This window comes from Geotrypetes seraphini, chromosome 10 (genome assembly GCF_902459505.1).
Source record: "Geotrypetes seraphini chromosome 10, aGeoSer1.1, whole genome shotgun sequence".
Lineage (NCBI taxonomy): Eukaryota > Metazoa > Chordata > Amphibia > Gymnophiona > Dermophiidae > Geotrypetes > Geotrypetes seraphini.
The window spans coordinates 68,211,588-68,226,394 of NC_047093.1; the positions used below are offsets into that span (position 1 = coordinate 68,211,588).

General features: G+C 43.7%; 1 long non-coding RNA gene across 1 annotated transcript in view; it reads right to left on the bottom strand.

Moving 5' to 3' along the window:
* Window positions 1–406: 406 nt before the first annotated feature.
* LOC117367710 overlaps window positions 407–14,807 on the bottom strand; it is a 47,957-nt gene continuing 33,556 nt past the window's right edge. Inside the window, exons 2-3 of the long non-coding RNA XR_004540826.1 lie at window positions 3,687–3,740; window positions 407–718 (exon numbers count right to left, since the gene is read on the bottom strand). This is a non-coding gene — a long non-coding RNA (uncharacterized LOC117367710). The remainder of the gene's footprint in view (window positions 719–3,686; window positions 3,741–14,807) is intronic.

Here is a 14,807-nt window from a genome sequence, read left to right on the forward strand (position 1 = left end):
GCAGGGCGAGGGTTGGCGAAGGTCCCTCTGTTCGGGCACCACTTATAGGAATGCCAGAAAGGAAGCACACACATGCAATCTTAGAGTTGAAAGGAGACGCTCCAAATGAATGGTCTCTCCCTCTTTTTATTGAGAATCATATCTCCATTAATTACTTAGTTAATGCTCTACAAGGTTATAATTTCATAATGCATTTAGAGTGAGGATTAAACCATTGTTTATCTATATCACGTGTGTCTCAAGGCTGTTATCTCACATGACATATGAATACATAATAACAGTTATAATAAAGTGATTTCCAATGTGTACCTTTCTGATATGTCTCAAATCTTACTATAAGCTTCCTCAAATATGGCTAAAGTAGTAAAAGCTTGTACCAGTCCCAAAATGTAGAGATAATTGAAAATATCAAAATAGCTGGACTAGTGCATAACAATTTCAATAACAATGCTTTTAGTTTTTCATGAGTGTGCCTCAGCCCCACCACTCCACCGCTGTACTATCTTGTGACTGCGTGGAGATTTATGTGGCCATTCATCATCGGCTGCTCATATCTTTTTAATTTTATAGAATTGTGAAAAAATGCCTTCATATATATTTTTTGAAAAATGTTTTTCTTAATATCAAGGGTGGTGTAAATACTTAGCTCTTATCAGCCAACGTCTAGGAGTCTAACCCTACATGTTTCGCGCCAACCGGCGCTGTATCAAGGGTCTCCCTAAGTGTAAATTTAAAAGAGAAACAGTTATCCATAAGCTTTAAGTAACTGTCCCTCAAATCCTATTACTTACAATATCTATTTTTACTAGAAAAAATGTGTGCTTACCGAGTACGCGCTAGTCATCCAACTCATAGTGTTGCTCAGAGTAAGATGGCCGCGGCGTCTAACCTCGGTTTATATATAGTAAATAACTACAGTCATTCATATTCCCTGTACCTCCCCCCAGGGCCTGATTGGATGAAATACTAACCTACCAAAGACATCCATTCTATCTCAGCATTTAAGCCAGAAGGTGCTACAGTGTCCAATGAAAAGATCACCATCACCTTTGTCACATCACCATTTGTTTGTTTCACCTCTTTATGTTTACACATTATCTTAGTAATTATGCTTAAATTCATTAGGACCCCTGAAGAAGGCATGTCATCCGAAACACGGACCGTGTCGGGTCCCTTGGTTGGCTATAAGGTTGTATATGTTACTGCATTTATTAATAAACTACGCCTGCATCTTGTACATTATCTGCAGTTTGTTTGTTTTTTAAATACAACAAAATCACCACAAGAAAAATAAGAAAGGAAACTGAAAAAAAAAATGCTACTACAACTAATCATTTCTATACATTAAAACATTCAAGAGACAGTCCCCCGCTCAGTAGAGCTTACAATCTGATCAAACAGACAAACAAGATAAGTAGGGGGTTAGGGAGTTTCTCAGGCATGGGTGTTTTACAAGCGAGTGGGGGTTTAGGAGTTACAAACAAACTTGAAAAAGAGGATGTAAGAGCCTGAATGAACTTTGAGGGTTAAACCTGTGCACATCTAGTCTGACACACTTTAAAAGTATAACTCTTTGAGTCACAAACTTGAACCTTCTTACTTCACAGGCTCAGCAATTTCAAAATAGTCTCTTAGCTCAAAGAATATCAATCTAATCCAGTGGTCTCATACTCAACTCTTTCCATGGCCACATTTTGGATTTGTAGGTACTTGGAGGGTAGCAGAAAAAATAGTTAATGTCTTATTAAAGAAATGACAAGTTTGCATGAGGTGAGTACCTACAAATTCAAAATGTGGATCCCTTCTGTCTCCCTTCTCCCCACTTCCATCATCTGTCCTGCCATGCCCCTTTCTTCCCACATCCATCATCTGTCCTGCCCTACTCCTTTCTTCCCACATCCATCAGCTGCCCTGCTCCCTTCTGTATCCTTTCTCCCCACTTCCATCATCTGTCCTGCCCTGCCCCTTTCTTCCCACATCCATCATCTGTCCTGCTCCCTTCGGTCTCCCTTCTCCCCACATCCATCATCTGCCCTGCTCCCTTCGGTCTCCCTTCTCCCCACATCCATCATCTTCCCTGTTCTGCCTTGCCCCCTTCTCTTTCTCCCTCCACCCCAGGCCTATCTCACCACTCACCTTTCACTCCTATTTTTTTAAATTTTAGAACGGCGATGCCCCTCCAATGGCAACACGGGCCCTCCCCATTGACAGAAAGTAATACAAACGAGCAATGCGGGTAAGAAAGGCAAGGGGAACTGTAGTTTTGCAAGCGGTGCTGTTTGCCCAAAGCTTCCCTCTGACGCACCCAGGTGGAAACAGGAAGCTGCATCAGAGGGAAGCTTTGGGCAAGCAGCACCACTTGCAAAATTACAGTTCCCCTTGCCTTTCTTACCCGCGTTGCTCGTTTGTATTACTTTCCGTCGATGGGGGGCCTGCGTTGCCGAACGGGAGGAGCCCATGTTGCCGATTGGGGGGGGGCAAGTTGCCGATCGGGAGGGGGGCCTCCTTCATTTCGGGCACTAGGCACGTGCCTACTGGTTAATCTAGCCCTGTCCCCACCAGCTACAAGAAGGGTCAACAAGTACTTCAACACTAGAAATAAAACCAGAAATTCATTTTCTTTTCTTTTGAACACGATACAAAGACATCTGCTACATACATTTCCCAAAGCTACGGAATAAACTTTTTAAAAAATAAAATAAACCATGACAGAGCACTTAAGTCACAATTTTGCAGAGAATGGTAGAGGAGAGTCATATAAAGCAATTATGAAGCAATTACAAAACAATTTAAAGTCATATAAAACAATTATCAAACAATTGAGAAAAACACATTGGTGGTGGTGGTAATGGTATATTAGTAGAGCAAAAAGTAAAGTGCTAGATAAGTCATTAAACCAGAAGAAAAATGAGATGACATACAAAAAGAATAAAACGTGATCTAATAAAATGCTAAAACGAGTCATCAGAGCAGTAATAGAATAAAATAAAAGATGGTAATTGGTAAACTATTATGTACACAATTAAATGCATGGCGACCTAATATACTCGCAGTGAAATGCATGGCAAGAACAAAACAGTTTATAGAAGGCTCTTGAAAAGAAAGGCATACCTAAGCAAAAAAATCTGAAAATAAAAATGTGGAGGGGCAAATGGGACATATGAAATACACCAGAAAAGAGCAGTGAGGGAAATATAGGCAATGAGAGAAAACAGTCAAGACATTCAGATTGCAACCAAGATAAAGCTAATGGGAAGGCTATTTGAAAATAAGCATGCAGGATTATAAAGCACACTAAGGGTTCCTTTTACTAAGGTGCGCTAACATTTTTAGTGCATGCAGCAGATTAGCGCGCGCTAACCCCGCGCTACATTGCTAGAGCTAACGCTAGCTCAATGGTGGCGTTAGTATCTAACGCGCGCTATTCCACGCATTAAAGTCTTAATGCAGCTTAGTAAAAGGAGCCTTAAGGGTCATAATTAGAACTTAAAACAAAATGAAACGAATATGTGGACAAAGGGTAATTAAAAAATACAATGAAAACTGAAGGCTGGGGCAGCTATGGGAAAATAAAAAACTCAAAACAGAAAACCGAGTGCTGCTTGGATTATACATGAAACAGCAGGAAACAAAAAACACTAACAGTGGGAAGAATCATACTGAATAAAATAAAACATTGAATCTACCTTTCTTGAATATTGGCATCTTAAACATTCACACTTGAGTCGAAGCGATGAAGACTTGAAAGTGAAAAGGAAAAAAAAGATCAACTTGACACATGCTTAACATGACTATTTATATTTTTTCATCAAAAGGGGACATTTATTAATTGTCAGCCCCACCCACAATCCCGCCCTAGCCCTGCCCCCAATCCTGCCCCCAATTTCTTCCATTCATTTTTCATGTACACAATATTTTATTAATTCATAATGGTAACCATAAAATTTTTAAAAACTACAAAGCACACTATACGCAAAGAAAATGTTAATTATCATTTATATTTGGGGGAGTTTCAATGATGTCAAGGCAATGTCACCTCAGTAACTATAGAAAAATAGACAAATATAGTGCAAAATATAGACAACAGATATAAATTCTCAAAACTGACACATTTTGATCACTAAATTGAAAATAAAATCATTTTTCCTACCTTTGCTGTCTGGTGATTTCATGAGTCTCTGGTTGCGTTTCCTTCTGACTGTATATCCTTTCTTTCATTTCTTTCTTTACTCAGGCCCAACAATTGTCCCTTTCTATTCCCTCCCTCCTTCCTTCCTATGTCCTTAGTGCCCCCAGTGCCTCCTTCCTATGTCCTTAGTGTCCCATCCTATGTTCTTAGTGCCCCTTCCTATGTCCTTAGTGCCCTCAGTGTCTCCTTCCTATGTCCTTAGTGCCCCTTCCTATGTCCTTAGTGCCCTCAATGCCTCCTTCCTATGTCCTTAGTGCCCTCAGTGTCTCCTTCCTATGTCCTTAGTGCCCCTTCCTATGTCCTTAGTGCCCTCAGTGCCTCCTTCCTATGTCCTTGGTGTCCCATCCTATGTCCTTAGTGCCCCTTCCTATGTCCTTAGTGCCCTCAGTGCCTCCTTCCTATGTCCTTAGTGCCCTCAGTGTCTCCTTCCTTTGTCCTTAGTGCCCCTTCCTATGTCCTTAGTGCCCTCAGTGCCTCCATCCTATGTCCTTAGTGCCCTCAGTGTCTCTTTCCTATGTCCTTAGTGCCCCTTCCTATGTCCTTAGTGCCCTCATTGCCTCCTTCCTATGTCCTTAGTGCCCCCAGTGCCTCCTTCCTATGTCCTTAGTGTCCCATCCTATGTCCTTAGTGCCCCTTCCTATGTCCTTAGTGCCCCCAGTGCCTCCTTCCTATGTCCCCCTCACTGCCTTCCAGACTTTATCCCACCCCCACCCCCGAACCCAGTCTGCCTGCCTGCCTCCTTCCCTCCCTGCTGCTCCAAAGCCAGCCTGCTTGCCTGCCTACCTCCTTCCCTCCCTGCTGCGCAAAAAAGAAAGCCTCCCTCCTTCCTTTCACCCCCCCTGTCCGCCGCCACTGCTGCTGATTGCCAGCCTCTCTCCTTACCTCCCTGATGCTGCTTTCCCACATGCTGCTGTTGCTGATGGCACAAGTTCTCCCTACTTCCATCATCTGTCCACCTAACCTCTCCCTCTAGTTGGCCCATCTCCCTTTCCCTCACCTTCACGGGTCACCTTTCTGATGTTTACTTTGTCAAACGGGCCCTGGCATTGACGGCAAATATTATCTTGCAAGAGGTGCTTGGCCCAAAGCTTCCCCTCTGACGCAAGCCTCCAAGGAGGAAACAGCATCTTTCCTCCCCTCTCACCCATCCCCTTGTGCCTTCCCTCTGCAGCATCTTTCTATCCCTCCCTCTTATTGAGAGGGAAAAGAGGATGAGACGAAGAAGAAATCCTGGTGAGATACAGGTGAAGCAAGATAAGTCCTTTGGATAAAGGTGAAGTAACCAGACCTCACAAGAGAAAAAACCCCTCCCCTCCCTCTTGCTCTAATAAATCAGTATATTAACTGTGAAAGATATTTCATAACCCACTTGCCAGCTGGCCTATAGTGATTGAGAAATATTCTGTTTCTGAGTTAGCTATGGTAAGCAAAAACTTGTAAGAAGCAAGACTTAAATTCCGATGCATGGCACCTGGCCAGATATTATGCAAAGAGGAACACAGCTCATGGTCAGAAAAACAGGAACATTATTTAGCAAGATATATCATGTGTTACCACAGCAGAGAAGGAATTTTGGACTCGGAATTGCATATATGGTAAAGGGAAAAGGGCATTTGCAGGAAAAGGTTAGGCCTTACGGCAAACTGAACAGACGTATAAGATGACACAAATAGATAAGCCAATAAATGAATCTACTTATGTATTGACCTATAAGGAAAATAACCAATAAAAATGTATCATGTGATTTAGGCTAACGTGGTATTGACCACCAAGAAATGTATAAAACCAGGCCTATAAGCAGAAGTAATTAGAACAGACATCAGAGGACCCTCAGGCCTGAGGATTACATCTGTTACATTATATGCTGAATGATTTATTCTTGTAAGCTGTTACTGATTTGCTAATAAATGTATACCTATTGAAACCAGTATATAGTGTGTGGAGTCTCCATTCCGAGGTAGGCCTAGACAGCGACCTACTTCAATGGTGACCCACGACTGTGTAGGACACGAGCCTTAAGCGACCTCACTGGATTGCAGGCATAAAATCTGCTTGTCAGATTGCCTCTCCATTACTTTTGGCCAAAAGTTTGATTCTGGGTTTTATTTCTGTGCTTATGCATTGTTTTCAACTGAACTTCCTTATTTTGCAGAGTTGCTGTGTTGCCTTCTTTATCTTGTTCCCCTTTTTTTATGCCGCACTTCTCCTTCATTTCCTTTTTACACCAGCAATAGAATATGGTCTGCCATATACACTGTTTTCTTTTTCAGCACTAATTTTTTTTTCTTTTTGTTTTTACGTAGGACTCACTGGTGTCAAATTTGGATGGTCCCGGACCCTGGAGCGGTTTCTCTGCATTGCCTTGCCCGGGACCGGGTTCCCATCCTCAATTGTCCTATTGGTCCTTCACACTGCAGTTAGTGAAAACATGAACTAGTGGGTAAGGCAGCATAGCATAAGGGACTGGTGTTAGAGTAGCCAGCATAGCATAAGGGACTGGTGTTAGAGTAGCCAGCATAGCATAAGGGACTGGTGTTAGATTAGCCAGCATAGCATAAGGGACTGGTGTTAGAGTAGCCAGCATAGCATAAGGACTGGTGCTAGAGTAGCCAGCATAGCATAAGGACTGGTGCTAGAGTAGTCAGCATAGCATAAAGACTGGTGAGAAAAGAAGCCAGGATAGCATATATAGTGGAGCAATATTTACGGCCGTTATTACTTTATCTCTGTGTAAATCTTATGTTTACTTCTTCTCCAAACTCTTTCCTTGGTACAGACACTGATTCAATTGCTGGTTGAATTCTTTCCTCTGCTCGGATAACGTCTGGCCTTCCATTTTTCTGTCCACAGGTTAACCATTTTGTAATATTACATTGTATAGTGATATTGTATTTTGATGCTTCTATGAATCCACTGTCTTACATTTTGATGTTTCTCTGCATCCGCATCGTTGGTGCCATGTGAAATCAGTCACCTATATATATCTCTTTGGTAAATAATCTCTAAATCTGACCTATTACTGTTATCTATATATATATCCATTTTCTGTCAGCATGCATCTTTGTGAACCCTCATTATCATAAGTGTTGGGGAACTGATGCCTGACTTCTTTTATCTCGTTCTTCCTAAATTTTCCTCCTGGTACCGGCTGGTGCATACTTGGTGTTCAGGCATATTTTTGAGGGCGGTCTTTATGCCAGTAATCTCTACTGAATGCCCATGAAATATATGTCTTCAAATCTATCTTTCTCAGCCTCTCTTCTCCAAGAGAGTCCTGGTATCTTTTCCCCGGGTCATTACACATGACCTACAGGGGTTCGGGGACACACATCGTTGTTCATCTGTGATCACAACCAGACACTGACTCATACACTAACTTCCTGTGTCAGCGTCTCACTGGTGATCTGCTCCATATCCTAATTTCTTATCTATTCCTGTAGTCTAATAAGCCTCTAAAGGGAATCCAGAGGGGAAGCGCCCCATGGCTATAAACCCCTCTTACACATACATTATTAGTCTGACCTACAAACAAGCTCCTCCGTTCCTGTTACCATCACAATCTCTCCCTGTAGATTTGTATATTATTGACCACCCAGAGGGGTGGGCTGCCCAGAGAGGTGGACTGTGGGGGCTTGCCAAACTAACCACACCATTTGCTATCTCTTAGGTTATTTCACAACTGTTGAGCTCCATTTCAACAGCTGTGAAGAGGGGGGTGAATAAAGGTGACATTATTTTTGTTTTTTGATCACAGACGGATTTCGCATACACTATAAACAGATTACTGGAGATCAGAGAAAGATAATGCACGAAGAAAGCAGAAACTGTATTTGCACAAGAAATAAATATATGTCCAATTAATAGACAAGGTGACAATGCAAGGAAAAAAAAACAAAGAAAAAAAAAACCCTTTTGTCTTTATAGGTCCAGGATTTTAATATTGCCACCTACGTTTCTTTCTTTTTACTAATGACTATTTTGTTTCCTAGAGTCAGGGAAAACTGCAGTGTTCCTGTCTCGGGAAACCACATCTTGAACAGGCATGCCCATTATGTCTGATTTCTCCCGCTACTCTTGCTGACATTAGGAATCCCCCTGTTTTATTCTTCTCTGGCTGCCAGTGCTAGCCATGATTATTTGTCTTGTGCCTCTAGCCCTAGTTTTTCTTTCTCTTGCCTGTTCCCTCTTGATTCCATCTGCCGTTAGTTTTTCACCGATCTCCTGTTAAGCCGTTGCTTAGACAATCCTGTTCCTCCTTCTGCCCCCATATTTCCTACCATTGTTGAGCCGAAAGTATACCTCTTCTCTGCATTGTGCTTTGTGTTACCTAGCCCCTTATGATGTCACCATACTGCTTGCTTATGACGTTGCTTTCCCTGACATACCATCTTACCTTGCCAAGCTTTCTTTATTTACGCTTGATATGTTGTCTTCCTGGATTTTATTAGCGTAAGTGGTATTATCATGTGTGGTCACTATTTTGTATGGGTTTTGGCTTATTAGTTCTTTTTTTATGGGGGTTTTTTTTGCTACTGACAAGAGAGGGTCTTCTAGCCTTACCCGCATTGCTCGTTTGTATTACTTTCTGTCAATGGGGAGGGCCCGTGTTGCCATTGGAGGGGCATCGCCGTTCTAAAATTAAAAAAAATAGGAGTGAAAGGTGAGTGGTGAGACAGGCCTGGGGTGGAGGGAGAAAGAGAAGGGGGCAAGGCAGAACAGGGAAGATGATGGATGTGGGGAGAAGGGAGACCGAAGGGTGCAGGGCAGATGATGGATGTGGGGAGAAGGGAGACCGAAGGGAGCAGGACAGATGATGGATGTGGGAAGAAAGGGGCAGGGCAGGACAGATGATGGAAGTGGGGAGAAAGGATACAGAAGGGAGCTGGGCAGCTGATGGATGTGGGAAGAAAGGAGCAGGGCAGGACAGATGATGGATGTGGGAAGAAAGGGGCATGGCAGGACAGATGATGGAAGTGGGGAGAAGGGAGACAGAAGGGATCCACATTTTGAATTTGTAGGTAATCACCTCATGCAAACTTGTCATTTCTTTAATAAGACATTAACTATTTTTTCTGCTGCCCTCCAAGTACCTACAAATCCAAAATGTGGCCATGGAAAGAGTTGAGTATGAGACCACTGGATTAGATTGATATTCTTTGAGCTAAGAGACTATTTTGAAATCGCTGAGCCTGTGAAGTAAGAAGGTTCAAGTTTGTGACTCAAAGAGTTGTACTTTTAAAGTGTGTCAGACTAGATGTGCACAGGTTTAACCCTCAAAGTTCATTCAGGCTCTTACATCCTCTTTTTCAAGTTTGTTTGTAACTCCTAAACCCCCACTCGCTTGTAAAACACCCATGCCTGAGAAACTCCCTAACCCCCTACTTATCTTGTTTGTCTGTTTGATCAGATTGTAAGCTCTATGAGCGGGGGACTGTCTCTTGAATGTTTTAATGTATAGAAATGATTAGTTGTAGTAGCATTTTTTTTTTCAGTTTCCTTTCTTATTTTTCTTGTGGTGATTTTGTTGTATTTAAAAAACAAACAAACTGCAGATAATGTACAAGATGCAGGCGTAGTTTATTAATAAATGCAGTAACATATACAACCTTATAGCCAACCAAGGGACCCGACACGGTCCGTGTTTCGGATGACATGCCTTCTTCAGGGGTCCTAATGAATTTAAGCATAATTACTAAGATAATGTGTAAACATAAAGAGGTGAAACAAACAAATGGTGATGTGACAAAGGTGATGGTGATCTTTTCATTGGACACTGTAGCACCTTCTGGCTTAAATGCTGAGATAGAATGGATGTCTTTGGTAGGTTAGTATTTCATCCAATCAGGCCCTGGGGGGAGGTACAGGGAATATGAATGACTGTAGTTATTTAATATATAAACCGAGGTTAGACGCCGCGGCCATCTTACTCTGAGCAACACTATGAGTCGGATGACTAGCGCGTACTCGGTAAGCACACATTTTTTCTAGTAAAAATAGATATTGTAAGTAATAGGATTTGAGGGACAGTTACTTAAAGCTTACGGATAACTGTTTCTCTTTTAAATTTACACTTAGGGAGACCCTTGATACAGCGCCGGTTGGCGCGAAACTTGTAGGGTTAGACTCCTAGACGTTGGCTGATAAGAGCTAAGTATTTACACCACCCTTGATATTAAGAAAAACATTTTTCAAAAAATATATATGAAGGCATTTTTTCACAATTCTATAAAATTAAAAAGATATGAGCAGCCGATTATGAATGGCCACATAAATCTCCACGCAGTCACAAGATAGTACAGCGGTGGAGTGGTGGGGCTGAGGCACACTCATGAAAAACTAAAAGCATTGTTTTTGAAATTGTTATGCACTAGTCCAGCTATTTTGATATTTTCAAATCTTACTATGGCATGTGACAGTCCAAAGGTTATAATGCGTGCTTCTTAAGCTCTCTTGATTAGCCTTGCTCAGGCAAAGTCTGATAGTTGCCCATATAAGGGATGCTTAAACAAGATAAGAGAAAAAGGGTAAATATGTGTCTGGTTAATATGTGGCAAGGGAGGGGGGAATGCCTGGCAAGGGAGGGGGGAATGCCTCAGCCTTCTGCTCAAGGTGCAACTATTGTCCTTGCTTAGAATGTATACCTGGCAGGAGGGAGAGGGAGAGGAAATGAGAAACAGGGCCTCAGAACCAAACCCAGGCCTAGATACACACACAGTTCCCAGATCCGCACACAGGGTATAGGTCAGTGTGCCGACCTGGCCTGCGCTCAGAACCGCCTGCGTGCGGACCCCGCCAGTGTTCTAATGCCTTGGATCAGAACTTATCAGATCTCCATCCCTACACTTAGTGCCCCCAGTGCCTTCTCTCCATGTCTTTAGTTCCCCAGTGCCTCCTTCCCATGTCCTTAGTGCCCCTTCCTGTCTTTAGTGCCCCCAGTGCCTCCTTCTCATGTCTTTAGTGCCCCTAGTGCCTCCTTCCTATGTCCCTCTCACTGCCTTCTACACTTTGTCCCACCCCAGCCCCGAATCCTGCCTGCCTACCTTTCTCCCTCCCGAGCCAATGTCAGCCTGCTGCCTCCCTGCCGCTCAAAAAAAAAAAAAAAAAAAGCCTCCTTCCTTTTCCCTTGCTCTTACCGCCATGCTCATGCTGCAGCTACTAAAGCCGACAGGAAGTCTTTCCGACTCAATTCTGAAGGCAGAGAGGACGTTCTGGGCCAGCCAGGCAGGGAGGCAGCAGGCTGACTTTGGCTAGGGAGGGAGAAAGGTAGGCAGGCAGGATTCGGGGGTGGGGGTGGGACAAAGTGTAGAAGGCAGTGAGAGAGACATAGGAAGGAGGCACTAGGGGCACTAAAGACATGAGAAGGAGGCACTGGGGGCACTAAAGACAGGAAGGGGCACTAAGGACATGGGAAGGAAGCACTGGGGCACTAAAGACATAGGGAGGAGGCACTGGGGGCACTAAAGACAGGAAGGGGCACTAAGGACATGGGAAGGAAGCACTGGGGCACTAAAGACAGGAAGGGGCACTAAGGACATGGGAAGGAGGCACTGGGGCACTAAAGACAGGAAGGGGTAGTGTGGGGGGGAGAAATGCTGCTGCTGCACAGGGAAGAGTGTGTGTGGGGGGGAAATGCTGCTTCTGCACAGGGAAGGCCGGGAAATGCTGCTGCTGCATAGGGAAGTGTGTGTGTGTGTGGGGGGGGGGGGAAATGCTGCTTCTGCACAGGGAAGGCTGGGAAATGCTGCTGCTGCACAGGGAAGTGTGTGTGGAGGGGGAGAAATGCTGCTTCTGCACAGGGAAGGATGGGAAATGCTGCTTCTGCACAGGGAAGGGTGGGAAATGCTGCTGCTGCTACACAGGGAAGTGTGTGTGTGTGGGTGGGAAATGCTGCTGCTGCATAGGGAAGGGTGGGAAATGCTGCTGCTGCACAGGGAAGTGTGTGTGTGGGAAGGGAAATGCTGCTTCTGCACAGGGAAGGCCTGGAAATGCTGCTGCTGCACAGGAAAGAGTGGGAAATGCTGCTGCTGCACAGGAAAGTATGTGTATGTGGGGGGAAATGTTGCTTTTGCACAGGGAAGGCCGGGAAATGCTGATGTTGCACAGGGAAATGTGGGAGGGAAATGCTGCTGCTGCTGCACAGGGAAGTGGAGGGGACGGAGAGGGAAAGGGTGCCTGGGAGCAATCTTTGTTTGCTTTGGGAGAGGGGAGATAGAAGGGGGCCATGGAGAGACAGAAAGATAGGCAGGAAGGCAGCACATTAGAACGAAAGACAGACACACAGAAAGACAGCGGGCAGGGAGAGAGACAGAAAGAAAGAAAGACAGATAGGGTGCCAGAGAGATAACCAGAAAGAAAGAAAGACAGACAGCGTGAGGAAGAAAGAAAGAAAGGAAGAGAGAGACAGGGGCAGGGAGAGACACAGAAAGAAAGAAAGACAGACAGACATATATTCTAGCACCCGTTAATGTAACGGGCTTAAACACTAGTAATTAATATATATTTATTTTATTAACAATCAATAACAGGTTACAAGAACAAATTTTACAGCATATGGAGCTGATAGATAGTATGCCTCAAGCGCTTGAATATACCTGGATGTCTGTCCTGTTTTCATAATCACAAAGGCTGTCTCATACAATTCTTGACAGTTTGAGGCCACGTTGGCACATATCATATTGTTAGTTTTTATTGGTCACTTACAAACGTCATTATATTTATCAGTTTATTAATTGGTTCATAATATCTGTGTCATACCATATGCGTGTCCTGTTTACTAAAATAACTATCTATTCCCATCAAATGTCATTTTAATATCAACTCAATAATTTCGAGCAAAATTTCTGGTAAGAATCCGCCCATTCCAGGATATATCTTGGAAATAATGTATTTTTGTATTCTTGTTCAAGACATGTCCTCATCCTTCTTAGGTTCACTTCCCTATTCTTATGGCATTACAGCAGATGTGACACCAGTTGTCATGTAAAAGAATAAGTTTCGTTTCACCCGCTCATTTTAGCATGTTTCGCTTGGCTTGCTGATTTCAGCAAGCATAGATTGTACAAAAGCTTGACAATTTTAGTCAAAGCATTCTCAGCCATCTTAGGCCTTTACTTGTGTTTATTGGCCTAATATGTTAGGGGAGAGAGAGTCACCTGTGCCCTTTGGGAGGGCACCAGAGAGAATTTGGATGAGTTTATTTACCACCTGAACTCTGCTGATATTAACATTAAATTCACCATGACATGCCACAGCACCTATATAGAATTTTTGGACATTGACATTTCGGTAAGGGAGGGCCGTATGAACACTTCTTTATATAGGAAACCTATTACTAGGAACACGGTCCTCCATTTTGACAGCTTTCACCCCTACAAATTGCGTTTTAACTTGCCCATAGCTCAATTCCTCCGCATTCGTCGAATTTGCTCCTCTATGAGTGAGTTTAAACAACAAGCGAGAGCCCTCTCAGAGCAGTTTAGACAGAGGGGCTATCCGGACAAGGCTATTAGACAGGCATATCTGCGAGCTAAATTTGCCCAACGTGACCTCTTGCTCCAGGGGGCTAGCCCTCCTGCTGATACTACAGATGAGATTTTGACTTGTGTGCTTCCTTTTTCTAGGGCAGCCAGTAAAGTGGTGGGCTTGATGAAACGACACTGGCATATAGCACAGACCCATAATATATTTCAATCTTTCCCTAGGATAGCATATTCCAGGGGGGTCACGTTGGGACAGAAATGTAATTCCCAGAAATATGGGGGGATTCACGAGAGAATAAGGGGGAGTCACAATAAATGTGGCAGATGCCAATGGTGTGCCTATACCATCGAGGGAGATTCATGGGAGGTCCCCGGGAGAAATGTGATTTTATACTCCGAGATAGACACTGACTGTACTTCCCAGGATGTGATTTACGTGATTATCTGTCCATGCGATTTGATATATGTGGGGCGCACTTCAAGAGCAGTTCGTGTAAGGCTCAACGAGCATAAATCACGCATTGTGAATGGGGTCCGACAAGCCCCCTTGGTAGACCATTGGATCACTTATAAACATAAGATTGATGAGCTGAGGTGGCGTGTCATCAAAAGAGTCATTGGGAGGGATGGTGGGAAAGATCATCATAAACTAAATGAGAATGAACAGAGGTTTATCTTTTCATTGGACACTGTAGCACCTTCTGGCTTAAATGCTGAGATAGAATGGATGTCTTTGGTAGGTTAGTATTTCATCCAATCAGGCCCTGGGGGGAGGTACAGGGAATATGAATGACTGTAGTTATTGGACGGATTCCTGAGGGATAAAGGGATCGTGGGATACTGAGAGAGATGCTGGGATGTAACACAGGTATAGAAAGCTAACCAGGTAATAAGTATAGAAACCCAACAGGTCGTACATGTGCAAGACCGGAGGGTTAGGACTACGATGGGAAGATAGGACTTAAATGAGAAACCAAGGTGGCAAGGGAGCCCCTTCTGGTGATGCAGACAGGTCGTGACCTGTTTGGGCCGCCGCGGGAGCGGACTGCCGGGCAGGATGGACCTATGGTCTGACCCGGCGGAGGCACTGCTTATGTTCTTATGTTCTTATATAAACCGAGGTTAGACGCCGCGGCCAT